Raw genomic sequence first — 20,000 nt, 5'->3', positions numbered from 1 at the left:
TTTTTCTTTTTTCTCTCTGATGAAAAGTCGTGCTACAAATGTTATTCAATTTCTCAAATATTCTCAATAAAAATGAACTTCAACAGAGACTAGTAGTAAAGGTGGTGGATCTGGCGGAATCGTTAGCGCGCCGGACAAAATGCTAAGCAGCATTTCCTACGTCTTTACACTCTGAGTTCAAATTCCGCCGAGGTCGATTTTACTTTTCGATAAAATCAGAACCAGCCAGCACTGGGGTCGATGTAATCGACTGGCCCCTCCGCAAAAATTTCGGGCCTTGTGCCTAGAGTAGAAAATAATATAACATTAGTGTTATACTGTATGACAGGGCATCTCACAGCGCCTAGTGACCAAGGAAGCTGTAGGCTAGTGGTTTCCCAACCCTTTCATTTAAATGAATTTTCACACAGACCCCTTTTAATATACTTATCTTTATATATATATATACATATACACACACACACACACACACACACACACACACACACATATATATATATATATATATATATATATATATATATATATATATATATAATTTCGAATTTAGTTCACGGATCCCCAGTACTACCCTTGCGGATCCCAGACTGGAAACCACTGCTGTAGGCGATGGACATTGCTTAGATAAGTCTAGTCTCCTATTTAACATTAACTTTAAAGAATACTTCAACTAGATTAGAGGGCGCTGTGGCAAGTACTCATCCGCATCAAGCCACAAACCGAAAGAAAATATACGCTGACCTCATATTACGTGTAATCCTCCTGGAAGTCATGGACGTCACAGCACTTATTCCCTTCTTCCTGCAATTGGTATTTATCAAACAAGGCCACTGACTTTACCCTGTTTTAATTTATCTTTATCATATCATATCTTCTCTCTCTATCTCTCTCTCTCTCTCTCTCTCGCTCTCTCTCTTTCTCTCTCTCTCTCTCTCTCTCTCTCTCTCTCTCTCTCTCTCTTTCTCTCTCTCTCTCTCTCTCAACATATACATTTATGTGTGTATACATTAAACGTGTGAGCGTGTCATTGTAAATACGAATAATAATAATAATAATAATAATAATCATAATAATAATCCTTTCTACTATAAGCACAAGGCCTGGCATTTTGGGAGAGGGGAATAGTCGATTACACCGACCGCAGTGTTTCACTGGTACTTTATTTATCGACCCCGTAAAGATGAAAGGCAAATTCGACCTTGGCGGAATTTGAACTCAGTATTTAAACCGGAATAAATTTTATTAAGCATTTTGTCCGTCATGCAAACGATTCTGCCAGCTAACCCCTAAAAGTAATACCAACACGCTCTACCTATCAAGAAAGAAAAGAGGCAGAAGATTGCTAAACGCAAAAGACACCGTTAGTTACGTGATATTGGGGTTGAAAAGCTATGTTGTACTTTGGGAAGGAAGAATACTATCGGCAGCTAGAAATGTTCCAAAAATTATTGAAGCAGTTAAAGAATTCAAGAACAAAAGGGAGAGCAGGATAAGCAGACGGAATGATATTGAATTACTTGGCCAATTCCTCCAACAATCCGAGGATACAGGAAGTAAAAATAAAACTCTGAAGCTGAAAAAAGAATCCGAAGTGTTTGCTACTCAGGAAGAAGCCATTGGAACGAATTTGATAAATGCGAAGATTGATAAAACTCAGTCAGGAAACAAACGCAGAATTTGCCGGAAAGGGGATGCTAGTATTAACCATCCCTTAAATGATTGCAGTGAAATAGCACAAAATGAGTATAAGGGCAGCATAACAGTGTAGGTAAAATAAACGGTGTAAGATGAGAGACTTTGCGATGCCACAATGACAACATAGAAGATACCAAAGAAATTGAAATAAAACCAAATTAAGAAATATTAGAACTTAACTAGAGTTGAAGAGACTGGAAGACTAAGACGACAATTGCTCTTGTGGTAATGCACTTGGCACAACGCATAAACCGCTACTTTAAAGATTGAATGGCTATTGGAATTGCGACGCGAGTTGGTGACCTGTAGAAAAGTACCATCTTGTATTCCGGTAGAATCCTTAGAAAGATTCTTGAGATTTGAGATCTTAAGACAATATCTGTGCTAATACAGCATGTAATAGCTTTAGTAGTAGTAGGAGGAGGAGGAGGAGGAGGAGGAGGAGGAGGAGGAGGAGGAGGGGGAGGAGGGGGAAACAATTTCTTTTATTAGCCACAGGGGCATTGATGAAGGGAACATCACAAGGACAGACAGCAATTTGTGTGAGGATTTACATAAAAGATGGAGAGAAAGAAATAGAAAAGGCTGTGAAATGCGATAATAGGAATAATGCAGTCGTTCTGATACAGGAGAAATTCCAACTAGGGTCAATCAAGGAACCCTAAAGATCCAGAATTGCTTTGACTACCAAAAGTACGAGCCATCTCTCCTGCTCTCCAATCTACAGGTGCATACTTAGAACAGGGCCATTCACCCGAGCCATTTTTGCTACAGTCACTCAATCTTTACACAAATGCACTGAGTGGCAGCACTTTTCACTCCATCCTCACTTTCCTTTCCAAGTGGAACTTTAAAAAGTCGAGGAGAGCTTCACTAAAGAAGACGGTGTCTTTCCTCAGTCCTTTCACCACACATCCTCTTTCGCCATAGCCACCAGTCAGAGGAACACCGCCTGCCCTGCTTTGTTAAGGATGGGTGGTGGGGTGATCCTCACGATGGACTCGGCGGATTGTCGGATTCGTCCTACACGTGATAACAACTGTTCGATAGAAGTAATACATTTCTAAATCTCTCAGAGAGATTTATGCAGTAGCAGCACGATAAAGTGATAGTATGTTGTCAACTTAATGTGCCAGTCCCTTGAAAGGGAAGAATGCTACTGTTATTTAGCCCTAGGAAATACCATTTCCTGTTGGAAATGTGTCAAGTCCAACAGGAAACGGTGTTTCCTAGGGCTAAATAACAGTAGCATTCTTCCCTTTCATGGGACTGTCACATTAATTTGACAACATACTATAACTGTTCGATGTAACTCCATAAGCTAGCAATACCCGAACACAGCACGATAGCATGCATAACGGTTTTCTTGCTCTGCGCGCATCTCGGACAATCCCGCCTGACAGAAAGTTTTATCTCGAACTGGTTGTGCCACCGAGGAGCACTGCCGGGTCAGAAATTGCTGGAAGTTATTCATGGTAGCTCTAGGCCCGAAAGTGCTCCAAACCATTTCATCCTCGTCGACGCCCGGAGTTACCTCGAGAACGCCATCGTTGTTACCCACCAATAGGTTTTCATATATTGATACTGCAGAACTTCCACCGACCGTATTAGCCAACTGGTAGAGGGCGGTGAGCGCCTGACAAGCCGGAAGATACACTATAATTATTCTGTAGCACCAAGTAAAAGCGAAACTTTCATTGGTGTTTTGAATACTACTTATTCAAAACAAAAACTATCTTTCACACACATACGCACACACACATTGAACGATAGAGTTAGAAAGAGAGAGACAGACAGAGTGAATGAGTGAAAGAAAGAAGTAGAGGGGGGTAGAGTGAGAGATAGGCAGAAAAAGAGAGATAGGCAGAAAGAGAGAGATAGAGAGACAGACTTCCCCACCCATCATGTATGTGTACATCTATAATTATCTCCTGTGTTGAAACGTAGGTTTTGTCTTTCACTAGTCACGTGCATTTGTCGACTGGATTTTTGTTTTTTTATCTTTTCATTTCCCACTCAAACCCTACTGCTGTCTGTCTGTCTGTCTGTCTGTCTACCTGCTTGTCTGGCTGTCTGGCTGGCTGGTTGGCTGTCTGTCTGGCTGTCTGCCTATAATCTCTCTATTGACCCAATGTTTTCGTTAGATAAACAGTCGAACCACCACCACCACCACCACCACCACCACCACCGCCACCAACAACAATCACACCAACAACATATTCAGTGACACAGTTCCTTAAGAGACACCTTTACCCTCTCACAATGATTCTTGAAATTCCAAACAACTACTGTTGCTTTTTTTTCTGCTATCTTTGATGATGATGATGATGATGATGATGATGATTATGGTGGTGGTGGTGGTAGTGGTGGTAGTGGTGGTGGTGGTGGTGGTCGTCGTCGTCGTCGTAGTCGCCGTAGAGGCTGTATTGATGTTATTCCTGATGGTTTCTCTTTTATTTTTTACAAAATAAGAATTTCTTCTTCGTTGCCCCAACTAATCCACTTCTGAGAGGAATCAGGGTACAAGACTAAATTAGTTTATTCATTCAATCTATTTCAGGTAATATTACACGTCTAGTATAATACAGGTGTATTACAGGTATATTACAAGATATTACAAACGTATTACAGCTATATTAGAGATATGGTACAGGTGTATAGCAGACAATTTACATGTATATTACAGGTACATTACAGGCAAATTGCAGGTATAACAATCGTTTATTATTATTATATTAATAATATTACATTATTAAATGAGAAATTTATTATAGGTGTATTACAGACATATTACGGATATAGTGCAGGTGCATTACAGGTGTATTTGAGAGCGAGATGTGGGTGTAAAGGATTTAAATACCACAAGTCATTTATATGGGTTCCCACTAATTTTCCTAATGAGGATTATGATGATGAGGAGGAGGAGAATAAAGTTCATCGTAAGTCACTTGCTAACCAACCACATGGCTCCGGGTTCAGTCCCATTGCGTAGCACCTTGGGCAAGTGTCTTCTACTATAGCCTCGGGCCAACCAAAGCCTTGTGAGTGGATTTGGAAGACGGAAACTGAAAGAAGCCCGTCATATATATATATATATATATATATATATATATATATATATATATATATATATATATATATGTATGTATGTATATATATATATGTATGTATGTATGTATGTATGTATGTGTTTGTGTCTGTCCTCCCAACATTGCGTGATAACCGATGCTGGTGTGTTTATGTCTCCGTAACTTAACGGTTCGGCCGATGGAATAAGTACTAGGCTTACAAATGAATAAGTCCTGGGGGGGTCGATGTGTTCAACTAAAGGCGGTGCTCCAGCATGGCCGCAGTCAAAATGACTGAAACAAATAAAAGAATAAAGCATCATGAAACAGATGCTGATGATGGTGGCGGTGGTGGTGGTGGCGGCGGCGGCGGTGGTGGCGGTGGCGGCGGTGGTGGCGGCGGCGGCGGTGGTGGTGGCGGCGGCGGTGGTGGGGATAGTGGCGACGTGTGGTTTCGGCGTTGATCTCTTCCTGACAATCCAACGTTTTACAAGAATACGATTGTCGATCGATGTTCGATGTGATTCTGCAAAACGCATTGGTGGCGAAAGCGATGGCACGAAGTAAGAATCGAAACCCGACCCTCGTTTTCTTTCGCCAACTAAATAATAACAAGGATTCCTCATGAAATCATGAGCATACACACACATGTACATTAAGGAAGGTGGAAAGGCAGTTGTGGCGTTCATGCCTTTCCAAGCCGTATCATCTGCATTAATGAAATCAAACGACGAAGTGGTTTCCAGTGATAAACAAAATCTGAGTTATGGATTAGTTTTGCCTGACAGAGTGGGATTGTTATTTTTTTTTTACTGACCGGCTTTCAACAGGCGAACAAAAACACAACATTAATAAGAATTAAATGAATATAATTAATGTAAATATATTCTGTCTTACCTGAAACGGGGTAACTTGGGGCCCCATGAGGGGACGAGGGCCCGTTTATAACAATAATAACAAAAAAGTTCGGCTAACTTTTCGTAGAAGCAACTCACACACTCCTGGTAGCATTACCCTGCAGACTGTGAATGGCGAACTACTCACTCACACACACACACATACATACGTCCATTCGCACACATACAGAGTCAGCACTCCCAACCCCCTCTCCCCCATCGTACACTCATATAGACATAAACGGGAGAGTGCGGTGGGGGAGGGAGGGGGCGGAGAAAGGTAGAGAACTAATCGTGAAGTGGAGCCACAGGGTGGCGGTGGTGGTGGTGGTGGTGGTGGCGGCGGCGGTGGTGGTGAAGGAGAGCAGAAAGACAAAGCATAGATGAGTAAGTATATTTTAGTGGTGAGGGGAAGGAGAAGGTTGGGAAGTACGAGAGAGAGAGAGAGAGAGCGGTGAAGATGGTGGTGGTGGTGAAAAGTCTTTTTTCTTTAGTGAGAGAAAGAGAGGAGAAGAGGTGGGGGGGGGGCTGTCGGTGAGAAGCTGTCAGGGGAGTTAATTCAGATAAACACTTGTTGACATGCATCCAGTTAGATAGACTGATTAACATAACACATACACGTGATTGTACACACTTCACATTCTACACTCACATTGGGAAGGATAAAGAACGCAAACACATACACACACACGCACACACGCACACACACACACGCATACTCTCTCTCTTTCTCTCTCTCTCTTACACACACACACGTACACACACACACAGAGTGTCTCAAATTTCTTTTCTCTCCTTCCGTTGTTACTCTATTTTAGGTCTTTATCTCATTGACTTTGTTTCAATTTATAACACGTGAACACACGCCCAAACACATACACAGATAGACAGGCTCACGCGCTCGCGCACGCGAACACACGCACGCACACGCACACATTCTATCTCTCTCCCCCACTTCGCACTCACACACATTCTCCTTTCCTTCTCTCTTTCACACACACACACACTCACACACATTATTCTTCCAACGTAAACACGTAAATAGTCTCTCTCTCCCTCTCTCTCTCCCTCTCTAACACACACATGTTCCAACGAGAAAGCCTATCTTTGATTCCTCGACCTGTTAGAAATCCCTCAAATTATACACCTCTATTGCAGCGAAAGGTAAGTCTACATTCGATCACGTGGTCTTAGAAAACAACGAAACTGACCGGAGAGTCACGGTTGAGTACATCTTTGATCCTATGTGAACCGGATCAGTGTTGACGTAGGACTGTAGAGCGACATAGAGACATGCATCCTGAACAGTAAATTACAGCTGGATCCTCCGTCGATATCGACAATGATCAACAAAATACAAATCAACAAAAGTGTTAGCTTGTAACTGGTGGAGCGCTTCACAGACAAGTGTGCTTTTCACGCGATTCTCAGCAGAATTAGCGTGACAGTAAAAGGTTAAATCTTTGAATTACTGCTTCAATTAATAGAGAGAGGGGGTAGGAAACAAAGAAAGAAAGAAAACAAGAGACAAAGAGAGAGGAAGAAAGACAAAGAGAAAAAGAGACAGAAAGAGAGAAAAAGAGGCACAAAAGAGAGAACAATCGACCCCAAGAGTGGGTTAACTTATTTAATGTCTTTGAAAGATAAAAATGGCTTTGGCAGGATTTGAACTCATACTGCTAAGGGTCGTAACTAATTGTCACTATAAATCTAGTCCAATACTTGACCGATTCGGCCAAACCAGCTTGACGATCGATTCCCAACACTCTCTAACTTTCATCAGATATTATGAAACTAGTATAAATCATCTGCTAATTAGCAGCAATTAATTTAAACGAATGTTTTGAAGATTTGTGATCCTATTTATTTGGTTGCGGAAATTCTTTTAGTGGTTTTAGTCACTATTCTACTGCCAGGGAACTGCCCTGAGTGGACTTTAGGCAGTTCTCTTATATCTACTCCAAAAATTATTTACATTGATAAACATGTAATACACACATCCAAATCCAGATATAATAATTTAACAAATATTTCTTAATTTCATTGAAAGGAGATAGTTTTCAAATAGTGAGTGCGTGAGTGACAGTTGAAGTGATAAAATGAAAGTAAGTGGAAAGATGAGGTGTCTATAACTCTGTCATGACGGGCAAACACGAATAGAGTAAGAATGGGCTGCAATAAGAGATAGCTTTATGATCCTTAAATAGGAGCCATTTTAATAAAGTGATAAATAACGATGAAAACCAAGGAAATCTTTATGGAACACAGTTTTCAAGTGACTAAAGTGATAAAAGTCCTTCTGAAATAATGACAATTATATGTAAATCTTTCACTATTGTATAACTAATATTAAAATATTTTGTCAATATGGTAGCTTAAAGTGATTTCCATAACTAACATTCTATCATTTTATAGATGAGTAAAAACTGTTATAGATAGAAAAACAAATAAATGTCACTTCTATGGTGTGAATGTTTGTGTGGTTTTACGCTATTTTAATCCATCAATTTAAGTCGAGCCCATTCTATCATTTACGAGAGGTCTTTAGGTAAGAAAATTTATTAATGGTTTCACCTGTCATGCTGAACAGCTAAGTGCCATACACTACAGTTAAAAAAAAAACTCGCTTTTGACAACACATGTATACTAGTGTATACGCGTGTGTATATGTAAGTATGCATATATATATATATATATATATATATATATATATATATATATATATATATATATATATATGCATACTTACATATATATATATATACTTACATATATATATATACATATATATATATATATATATATATATATATATATATATATATATATATATATATATATATATATATATATATATATATATATATATATATATATATATATATATATGTATGTATACTTAATATAATGACATGTATTAATTAGCAAATTACGACAACTTTAAGAAAAGACGTTTATCTTTCACCACACTGTAGATATAATAATTATTTCTTTCTTCCATATTCTTTTCATGTGTGTGTATGTGTGAGTGTTTGAGCGTCAGTGTGTGTATACACACACACACACACACACACACACACACGCGCACACACACACACGCACACACACGCACACACAGGTTAGCTCCACTGTTCTAGTTGTTTGTCTCTAAAATTTTTAAGCTTTGAATTTTCAATCTTTAGACAGAAAAAAAAAACTAGTTCTTTTCGAAGAAATTTTGAAAATAAATAACAGAGGAAGAAATATGCGGACGGTGTGTTAACATAACCGTTAAGTACGCCAGAAAAAATGCTTAGCGGCATTTCGTCCGTCTTTGAGTTCAAATTCCGCTGAGGTCGACTTTGCCTTTCATCCCCTCGGGGTCGATGAAATAAGTACCAGCTGAGCAGTGGGATCTATGTAATCGACTTTCCCGCTTCCCCGAAATTGTTGGCCTTGTGCCAAAATTTGAAACCGATATCGTAAAATTATTGCTATGGAATTAGAATTTCGACTGGAAATGTATGGGGGTTGAACAAGTACCTAAGTCATTGGTTTATAGGGGTCAAGTGTGACCCCCACAATAAAATTGAGACCACATTCTTTCCACCTTGATTTTTGTCTTTTAAATATATTTCTATATTTGGAATTATCGCTGTTCATGATAAAGAATAAAAATATTTCTTAGTTCAACTCTAACATGACGATGAATATTTAATCAAAACACAATTTCCATTCTAATCTAATCTCTTAGTTCTCATTGGCTGACGGGCGTTTCATAATAATTATCTGGCTTTAATTTTTTACACTTTACTATAATTAATATTTTAATATTCCTGAACAATATAAAATTAACCTTGAAACATTCCAACACTTTTACGGCCATACGCGTGTGTGTGAGTGCGTGCATGCGTGCGCGCGCGGTGTCCGAGGTCGTTTGTCGTCGTTGTCATTTCGTATGGGTGTGTGTGTGTGTGTGTGTGTGTGTGAGAGAGAGAGAGAGAGAGAGAGAGAGAGAGAGAGAGAGAGAGAGAGAGAGAGAGAGGAGAGAGAGAGAGAGAGAGAGAGAGAGAGAGAGAGAGAGAGAGAGAGAGGAACAGAGAGAGTGTGGTCTGTGTGTACGTGTAGATGCACATGCAGAAATATATTTTCTTCACAAAATATATTCCACTGTGTTGGATAATGTTTCCACCTCACTTCTCTCTCTAATTATGTATATAAACACACACACACACACACACACACACACACACACACACACATATATATATATATATAGAGAGAGAGAGAGAGAGATGGGAATGCATTCATGCACACACACGCATGTTGGAATGTTTCAAGGTTAATTTTATATTTAGAAGTTGGGTTAGAAATACAAATATAAATATGTGTATGTGTTTGTGTGAGTGTATGTGTGTATTTCTCTTTAAATATACATATATATATTTTTTTATTTTTCATTTTTCTTGTTTGATTCATTGTGAATCACCTTATTGTTGTTGATATGAGAAGAATTCTCCGTTGTTACCCAGTTCCTTGTGTCAACAAGTAACACACCACAAGTACCAAAATTTATTCCGATAGAAATAAGCAAAACGGAGATTTAAAAAAAACTAGGTACCTTTTGAGAAATCATCTGATGAGGTACATCCACACGTTCGATGAGTACCAAACTGTTTGAATAGCATCTCACCCGCGAGGCACCGGTGCACGACGGATCGAAACCATGGTAGAGAATAATAAAGAATCTCCTGAATTCCATTTTCTTTCTCTCACATATCTTATAAGCTCTACGGACCGAAAGGCATTCCTAAAGTAAAACGGGTGGCGTTTACTTCCATACTGTTGATGATATCCAGTGGCGGACTGGCCAGGTTGCCTGCTTACCCGGTGGCAAGTGGGCCATTAGAGTCAATAAGAACTCACTACTTGAATGGACCATAGACAAAACTTGACTGTAAAAAGGATTTAGATAATCCTATCAGGTGGTGCTATTAAGTTAGACATGGCCTGGACCAATCTCTGGTCGAAACATATCTATGTTTATCTAAGTTTATATGGGGGCCATGTTAATATCTAAGGGGCCCATCCCCTCAAGTTTGAGAATTTTTTATTCACGCCTGGAAGAATGCATTAATTATTTCAGCCTGGCTGTTTGTAGACAGCTGGAAAGAATACTTTTAACAAAAAAAAATAATTAAAAAAAAAACAATTAAATGATAGCATTGTAGTTGCGGGTGGGCCCCTTTAGTGTCCTGACAGCCAATATTTTCAGACCCAGTCCTCCATTGATGACATCAGGCAGCCAAATACTGCGAACAAGCTTTAAACGGAATACAAGATGTATATACCCGAATATATACCATAATATGTGAGTATATATATGTATCTATGGAATATATATATGGAATATATATATATATATATATATATATATATATATATATATATATATATATATATATATATATATATATATATATATATATATATATATATGTACCAGAGTAAGCACATAAATGCGAAACAAGGTGGGAAAAATAGTACTCGAATACCGGAGGTAGAGTAATATGCTTAGCAGCAAAAATATCACAGAAAACTGTTACTCAGAGTTTCACGTGCCCGCTCGTCGGTCAGTTTCTTTTAGAAACAAAACTTTTTGCTGCTTTTTTAATAAAGCATATATATATATATATTACACTATGGGCTTCTTTCAGTTTCCGTCTACGAAATCCACTCACAAGGATTTGATCGTACCGAGGCTAGAGTAGAAGACATTTGTCCATGTTGCTACGCAGTAGAACCGAACCTGAAATCATGTTGTGGGAAATCAAATTTCTTACCACACAGCCACGCCTGTTCTGAATCAAGTTACGATACATTAGTGATTTAGAGGTCGTTGGGAAGTTACAGAGTGACAACGTAGCTTTGATATTTAAAGTTTCGGTTTCAATTTCATCCTATTCCTGCTGGTTTATCCAGTCTTTTGTCAGAATTTAGTAAACGTCATCGGGCTGGAGAGGAGAAAATATTTTTGTAAAGGATATTTCTGTATGTGGTGCAGCTACGAGGTGAACAGAATCAACAGCGCGATTTATATCGATCAAGAAATTAGTCAACCTTATTGATCTCTTATTTTTTTATATGCCCGACCGCCAAGGAAACAAAGAAACGTAGGATTCAATACAATCACTCACACACACACACACATTTATAGTTCGTTAGTGAAGCGGGGAGGATTAGATAATCGAGGCGTTTATGTAATACACATTATAGGATACGCATGGCCAAACCGTCACTATTATGCATGAGTCTAGACATGACGTGTGACACCTGCAAGTTATCAAAACAATTGTAAAGATCGAAAATCGATTAGGTCTGTTCATCATTTCTTCCATATATGGAAAAATAGGAAAATGTGCTGCGCTTGTATAGGATATTTCTATGTAAAATCTTTTATTATATCTAACTGGATTATAACAATGATTACGTACTTTCAAACACTATTTTAACGAACGCATATCAATATTATTAGTCTATGTATTTACCTTATATACATCAATCTACCCCTATCTACAATACTTAATAATATGGCTCCTACTTCTTTTTTCTTACACCTTATTCTCTCTTTTTACTTCCGTCTATGAACTTCTAATTTTTAATTTCATGTTCTCTTTTTCGGCGGTGCTCCAGCATGGCTGCAGTCAAATGTCTGAAACAAGTGAAAGAATAAAAGACTACCAATCCTTATATTTGGTAAACCTAACCTCAAAGAACTTTCATTTACTTTCACTTTCACTTTCTCTCTTTACACTATTTTTAATTTTCTTGGTTATTAATTTTAAATTTATGATTTTCCTATCCATTCTTTTATATTTAACTTATATTTAACATTCTCTTCTACCAAAATTATCTACTATTTACTTTTTAATATCTTACTAAAATTCCCTTCCTTTCGTTAGAAAACCGTTTTATTAATTCTATTGGTGCTAGTCTTATTGTCTTCCGTACCGTAATGTCTTCAAAATTGATTTTCTGAGTTTTTCAAATGTTATGTTCTGATATGATAAAATCATAAATATGGAATTCTTTTAACCCGACAAGCAATTTTAATACCTGCATTAATCTATAAATTGTGTATATATATATATTAATGCAGACTAATATATATTAATATATATTAATCATTATTTATCATAAAATATAATAAAATAGATTACTTATACATGTTTATAAAGCTGAATTTTCTCTCCTTATTATTTTATAAACTCCTTATTTTTTTCCTTCGTATCGTACTATATATTCTGTTTTGTAGAATGATACATTAAGGAGCCTTTTATGAGTACCACTGGGTTAGTCGAATCCCTAAATTGTAACTTAAAATCTCGAAACAGGTAGTAATTAACCGTCCACAACTGAAGAGGAGTTAGACTATTTTTGGTAATTTGTCCCGTACTTGTCTCTCATGTGTTTACGTATTTTTCTCTCGTTGGCGATGTCCTGTTCTTGATGTATTTTATATTTATTCAGTTACATCAGATATTCAGAGAAGGTTAAGCGAAATATCCCGAAACGGTCGAACTTTCAACACATGAGTTCTGCTCCGTTGGTTTTATCAAGCTTCCCGACATCAGCGCCTTCCAGTACAGGTCCCTGTACATATCGTAATTCTGAAAGGGTCACAATTTTTTTTTTTTTTTAAATATTTAAATGTAAAATCTTCAACATTTATCAAAAAGACATTCAGTTTAAAAGGATCGATATTTCATTTTTAAGGGATCGATATTTAGTTCAAAAGGATCGATATTTCATTTTTAAAAGGATCGATATTTCATTTTTAAAAGGATCGATATTTCATTTTTAAAAGGATCGATATTCAGTTTAAAAGGATCGATATTCAGTTTAAAAGGATCGATATTTAGTTTAAAATGATCGATATTCAGTTTAAAAGGATCGATATTCAGTTTAAAAGGATCGATATTCAATTTAAAAGGATCGATATTTCATTTTTAAAAAAATAATTTTATTTATATTTATTATTTGGAAAATTATTCTTTTTCAAATGTTTAATAAAAACCGTCACGGATATTTAAAGATTTGGAACCACAGCTCTACATGAAGCTAAGGCCTTCTCTTAGTGAACCAACGACCGATTCGATTGTGGAATTTAATATTATATTGAATAAAGTGGTCAGTGAATGAGGATTGTGCTGCGCCTTTCAATTGGAGACCAAACTAGCCAGAGGTATTTCTTTTGCCAAGATCAACTTAAACTTTAAGTTGGGTCCTTTTTTTCTGTTTTTTAGAAATAGTTTATAAAAGTAGTTTCAAAACTCGTCTCACAAAGTTTGAGATGGAGGAAAATCGATGTGAACTGGAATCACGAATTCTTTAGATTCATTGTTAAGACTTAGCGACCCTCAGCCTTTCATATATATATATATATATATATATATATATATATATATATATATATATATATATATATATATATATATATATATATATATATATATATATATATATATATATATATATATATATATATATATATATATATATATAGTATCGATTGCCATGCAAAGTGAAATACAGAGTAGACATCAGCTGGATTACAGTCGAAAGCTCATTACAGTTGAAAGATTTTACCGCAACATAAGTTCAAATTTACAAGCTCCACCTTTTATTTTTTGTATCCCTTTCTATCTTTTTACCATTTTCACTTCTTTTCATCTCATCCGATCTATTTTTGTTTCACTTCCATTTTAATATTTCATTGAAGAATTTTGCTATTTCTTATTATTTTCTGTCTTGGGTTCCCTTACCCCACTTTCTAACCTACAAACTTAAAATATAACTTCAAGGTATCATGTTTGTAATGTGATGTAATACGTTAGAAATAATGTAACTCACCACTCCCTAGGTGCCAACAGAGCGATGCAGCGGCTCAACCTGGCTGTTTCTTTTCGGTTGTTTATCGTACCCCAAATTAATCAGTGGAGTAAAGCTATTTATTTATTTTACACCCAACAGACTTTCTCACAGTTTTGAGATAATAAACCTATTTCAATAGGGATGGGTGCCGTTTCCGTTACACTTTGATAATTCTTCTTCTATGGGAATGCAACTTATCTTAACCCGAAGCCAATTCTGTCCGTATTTTTGGAAGAAGCATCACACGAGAACATAACATTTCTGATTAGACGTAAGTCGTTGTCGTCATTTTTGTTTTCTCTTTCGTTAATTTTTTTAAAACTATTATAAAGAGAACCATTGAATGGAGGTTAGCTCCTGCTAGCCAAGTCTGAGATTTATTTTCGATTTCCGGTAGGGGCATGTTTTACTTCACTCATGTCGTAATACCCTTGAGAAACAGAACTAACAACGATCACAGCTTCAACAGCAATAACAGCAACAATTTCAACTGTACTTGTTTATTGTCTGAAGCTTGGGAAAATCTAACTAGATTACAGAAAAAAAAAATATCTGAACAACTGTTCATTGTTACGAAACTCTCCGAATATGCCTGAAATTCTTACATACTTGTAAAAAGAAAAAGGGCAAATGTGATTGTTAATATGACCCTTGCTAACACTGATAGAACAACAAAGAAAAAAAGGCACTTTTATCATTAGAATAAATTCTTTAATTTACTGAGATCAAATTTTTTTCTGAATTTGTGACATTCATACTTTTCCATAAGCTTTTACCAATGAAATGGTTCAATTTAGGAATGGATTCCATCTACCGCGGTAAAATAGGAAAAAATACTACTGGCTCATGGTATCCCTGAGGAAATAACATTCACAGTTATGATGCTCTATAACAGCTCCAAATCAATGTTAAGGTCCGCAGACGGAGATACAATTTTCTATGTCATCAAAGCCGGAGTATTCCAAGGGGATACACTAGCATCGTCTCTCTCTTTAGGACCACTCTGGATTATGTCCTCATAACATAACTTGACAATCTAAACAGCCTCGGTTTCACAATACGAAAAGAAGATCAGTTGGACAACCAGCCCCAAAACTAACTGATGTAGACTATATGCGGACTATTTAACCTTGCTCTCTGACACAATATCAAACTCCACCCAATTCCTTCATGGTCTAGAATTAGCTGCACCGGATGTTGATTAATCCTTGTAAAACCAAGTTCACAGCTCACAATCAACAAAAATACATCGCCGAGCTGGATGTTGTCTAAAAATCAACCCTGTCAGACAACCTTAAGAGAAAATTCTTTACGAGCAACAGTAGAGATGGTTCTTTATTATGGATTTAGATCAATGCTAAATATGTGATATGTTTTCTTTGGCTGCCAAGAGAATATATCTCCAAGTATGCATGACAGAATTGAGGGCTTTCATTCAGTATATGGCATGCCAACATTATGAGGGACCATAAAATGCTGTAAACATATCAGAAAAAAGCTTGGAGAATAAGAGAACTACCATATTCCGGGCTATATCAGTAAAAGCAGGCTGTGGAGTCAAAGTAAAAAGAAGGGCTTCTTCATCGATGAATTACTTCCGACAAACGATAAGATATCTCTAAAAGAAATGCGATATTATTCAAATGTAAAAATCTAGAAATAAAGATAACCAGTTTGTGCTATTTGAAAACAAGAGATAATGCTTAAAATAATTGGTGCCTCGGGAATGATAAGAACATGTGTGTGTGTGTGTGTGTGTGTGTGTGTGTGTGTGTGTGTGTGTGTGTGTGTGTGCGTGCGTGCGTGTGCATGCGTGTATGTGCGTGTGTGTGTGTGTGTGGTGCGCGTGTGTGTGTATGTATGTGTATACATGTATGTCAGGACTCGTAAATATAGACATGAAAATATTCGCAGTGCTTGGTGCATAAACGATCACCGAAGATTACTACTACTACTACTACTACTACTACTGCTGCTGCTGCTGCTGCTGCTGCTGCTACTACTACTACTACTACTACTACTACTACTACTACTGTTGTTGTTGTTGTTGCATTTAGCCCGTCGCTACGTTCTGAGTTCAAATCCAAGGTCGACTTTGCCTTTTATCCCTCCGGGGTCGATAAATTAAGTACCAGTGAAACACTGGAGTCAATGTAAACGACTAGTCTCCTCACCCCAAAATGGCTGCCCTTGTGGCAAAATTTGAAACCATTATTATTATTATTATTATTATTATTATTATTATTATTATTAGTATTAGTGGTAGTAGTAGTAGTAGTAGTAGTAGTAGTAGTAGTAGTAGTAGTAGTAGTAGTAGTAGTAGTGAGTGAGTGAAAGAGCAGCACACGCCATCAAAGTGACACTGAGGTACAAACATACGAAGCCCAGTATACCCGTCATGATTACCAGTCTGATAATGGTACACCAGGAACATGCATCACAACCATATGTGCACGACATGGTGACCTCGTATCAAGATAAACAGCGCATGACCTTGCAGGTGGGGGCCCAGTTAGAATTTTCTTCAAGTCAAGCAGCCCTTCCCACTGGAAAAGGTCCCTGAATGAGGGTTGTTTAAGGATGATGAACGAAACACCATTGTTTCCAGAGGTGAATTGTTCAAATCCCCCCAAATCCCTCTCAACACATGGCTATAATGCACACCCGCCGCCGCCCCTACTTCTGCTCGTGATCAGAGATATACATATCGTCAGCCATTAAGGGACATACTCAACTGGTTAAGGTCAAACTGGTACTCATTTCATCGACCCATTTCGGTGTCGAGGAAATGAGTACCAGTTATGCACTGGGGTCGACGTAATCGACTTATCCCTTCCCACCAAATTTCAGGCCTTGTTGCCAATAGTAGAAAGGATTATTATTATTATCATTATTGTTGTTATTATTATTATTATTATTATTATTATTATTATTGGCGTCATCACGTCGTCGTCGTCGTCGTCGTCGTCGTCGTCGTCGTCGTCGTCGTCGTCGTCGTTGTTGTTGTTGTTGTTGTTGTTGTTGTTGTTGTTGTTGTTGTGGTTGTTGTTAAGGTGGCATGGCAAGCTAGCAAGATCGTTTGTACATCGGACAAAATGCTTAGCAGGACTTTGAGTTCAAACACCGGTTAGGTTGACTTTGCCTTTCATCCTCTTTCTGGAACGATAAAATAAGTACCAGTTATACAATGGAGTCGATGTAATCGACTAGCGATCTCACCGAAAAATTTCAGGCCTTGAGCCTGTAGTTGAAAGAATTATAATTGTAACTGCTATTGCCGTTGTTCGTTGTTGACTTAGTGCCATGTGTCTTCGTGCCATGTGCCATGTGCCGCTATTCAAAATGCTGGATCCTACCAAATATAATTGCATGGAACAGTGTCTTTTAAACTTTAGTTGTTTGCCGAGAACATTTAAGAGAATTTGTGAGGTCTATTCATACAGTGTACAAAAGGAAAAGAAGGTTTATGCTTAGACAAACAATATTTTTTTGTCTTTATTTTGCTGACGTACAGTGAAAATGGTTACTAATATTCACAGTTACTCCATATGAAAGGAAATAATAACAAAACGGAGCTTATCACATGCAGAATAAACAACACATAGACTTGAAATGTTTGTCTCGCACGACACACACTTTGCCAAAACAGAATTAATGCCAAACCCATTAATGACGCTGTTGCAATAAACAATGTTAGCGAATTTGGTAAACACAGACACAGCACCAAGTGATAACTAGTTCTGAGGATTGAGGCTGTAACTGAGTTAGCAGCGAGACAGACAGAGAGAGGCTTCACGTCAGTGAACTCAATGAAAAAGCTATGGACTGGGCAAATTGTATCATAGCAGGCAGGCTTCCCTGGCCTGTGGAATATATTCAAGGAAGGTTATGCATTTATGCACAGTAAACGAGGAGAATGCTGAACGAGCCCTGTGCAACGTATGGTGAGAAGTACAGTCTGTCTGTCCTTGTTTGTCCCCTCTTTGTAAGGCCTTAATGGCCAATATATATGAAATAGAGAAGTACAGCAATCAATGTGATAATGTCTATGGCGTGTCTGTTTGGTATTTTGTATTTAGAATATAACAAGAAGAATATAACACGAAGGAGGCGAGCTGGTAGAAACGTTAGCAGGCCGGGCGAAATACTTAGCGGTATTTCGTCTGCTGCTATGTTCTGAGTTCAAATTCCGCCGAGGTCGACTTTGCCTTTCATTCTTTCAAGGTCGATAAATTAAGTACCAGTTACGCACTGGGGTCGATGTAATCGACTTAATCCCTTTGTCTGTCCTTGTTTGTCCCCTCTATGTTTAGCCCCTTGTGGGCAATAAAGAAATAGGTATTTCGTCTGCTGCTATGTTCTGAGTTCAAATTCCGCCGAGGTCGACTTTGCCTTTCATCCTTTCGGGGTCGATTAGATAAGTACCAGTTACGCACTGGAGTCGATATAATCGACTTAATCCGTTTGTCTGTCTTTGTTTGTCCCCTCTGCGTGTAACCCCTTGTGGACAGTAAAGAAATAAGAATATAACAAGAAGACAAGCAGAAATAGGGAGACTCGTCTCGACTTGGATTTCACAATATTTCGTACAGAAAACGCACCACAAATAATCAAGTGAAATGATGTACCAGAAAAAAAACGTGTGCAGATACGTGAATATATGAGGTCTGCTTATGTGGAGCGCATGGCAGACTTGTGAATACAAAACGCAGTATCTAAGCAACAGCTGCTATGTGAGCCCTTTCTTCCCTGCTTAAACACTCAGCAAAGCTCTAACTAATCATTGGTCATTTACAGAACAATCAATTTCCAAGAATAAAGATAAGAAATTTAGGTGATTCAATTTAAGTGGATTAGAATACAAATTATATCTTCAATATTTACATTATTTACACTTGACGGATATTTGTCCTCATCTTGTTTGTTGTTAACACAACGTTTCGGCTGATATACCCTCCAGCCTTCATTGGGGAAATTTCAAGCCTGGGTTCTCATTCCTAAGGTATTTTTCGATGTTATTATTATTATTATTATTATTATTATTATTATTATTCCGGTCACTGCCTGGAATCGAATTCAGAATATGCCTATGGGCATATGGCGTAGTGATTAAGAGCGCGGGTTACTAACTCCAAGATTCCGAGATCGATTCCCAGCAGTGACCTGAATAATAATAATAATAATAATAATAATAACATCGAAAAAATACCTTAGGAATGAGAACCCAGGTTCGAAACTTCCCCAAGACACCTGATGAAGGCAGGAGGGTATATCAGCCGAAACGTTGTGTTAACAACAAACAAGATGAGGACAAACATTCGTCAAATGTAAATAATGTAAATAATTGCTCATCTCTTAAATATAGAACTAATTATATCTTGTTGTACTTGGGGATGGTCATATTGCCAGTTTAATATCTTGTTTTAAT

General features: G+C 37.5%; 1 protein-coding gene across 7 annotated transcripts in view; it reads right to left on the bottom strand.

Moving 5' to 3' along the window:
- Positions 1-20,000, bottom strand: part of LOC106870014 (uncharacterized) — a 449,496-nt gene that overhangs the window by 135,709 nt on the left and 293,787 nt on the right. Inside the window, exon 1 of one of the 7 annotated variants that reach the window (XM_014916002.3) lies at positions 5,661-5,793. The exons of the other annotated variants lie outside the window; for them this stretch is intronic. The gene's annotated coding sequence lies outside the window, so the exon portion shown is untranslated. Of the gene's footprint in view, positions 1-5,660; positions 5,794-20,000 lie in introns of those variants that run through there. 7 annotated transcript variants of the gene reach the window in all.

The sequence above is a fragment of the Octopus bimaculoides genome, chromosome 4 (genome assembly GCF_046866305.1).
Source record: "Octopus bimaculoides isolate indiv1 chromosome 4, ASM4686630v1, whole genome shotgun sequence".
NCBI lineage: Eukaryota > Metazoa > Mollusca > Cephalopoda > Octopoda > Octopodidae > Octopus > Octopus bimaculoides.
The sequence above is the reverse complement of the archived record's forward strand: the minus strand, read 5'-3'. Positions and strand labels throughout refer to the sequence as shown.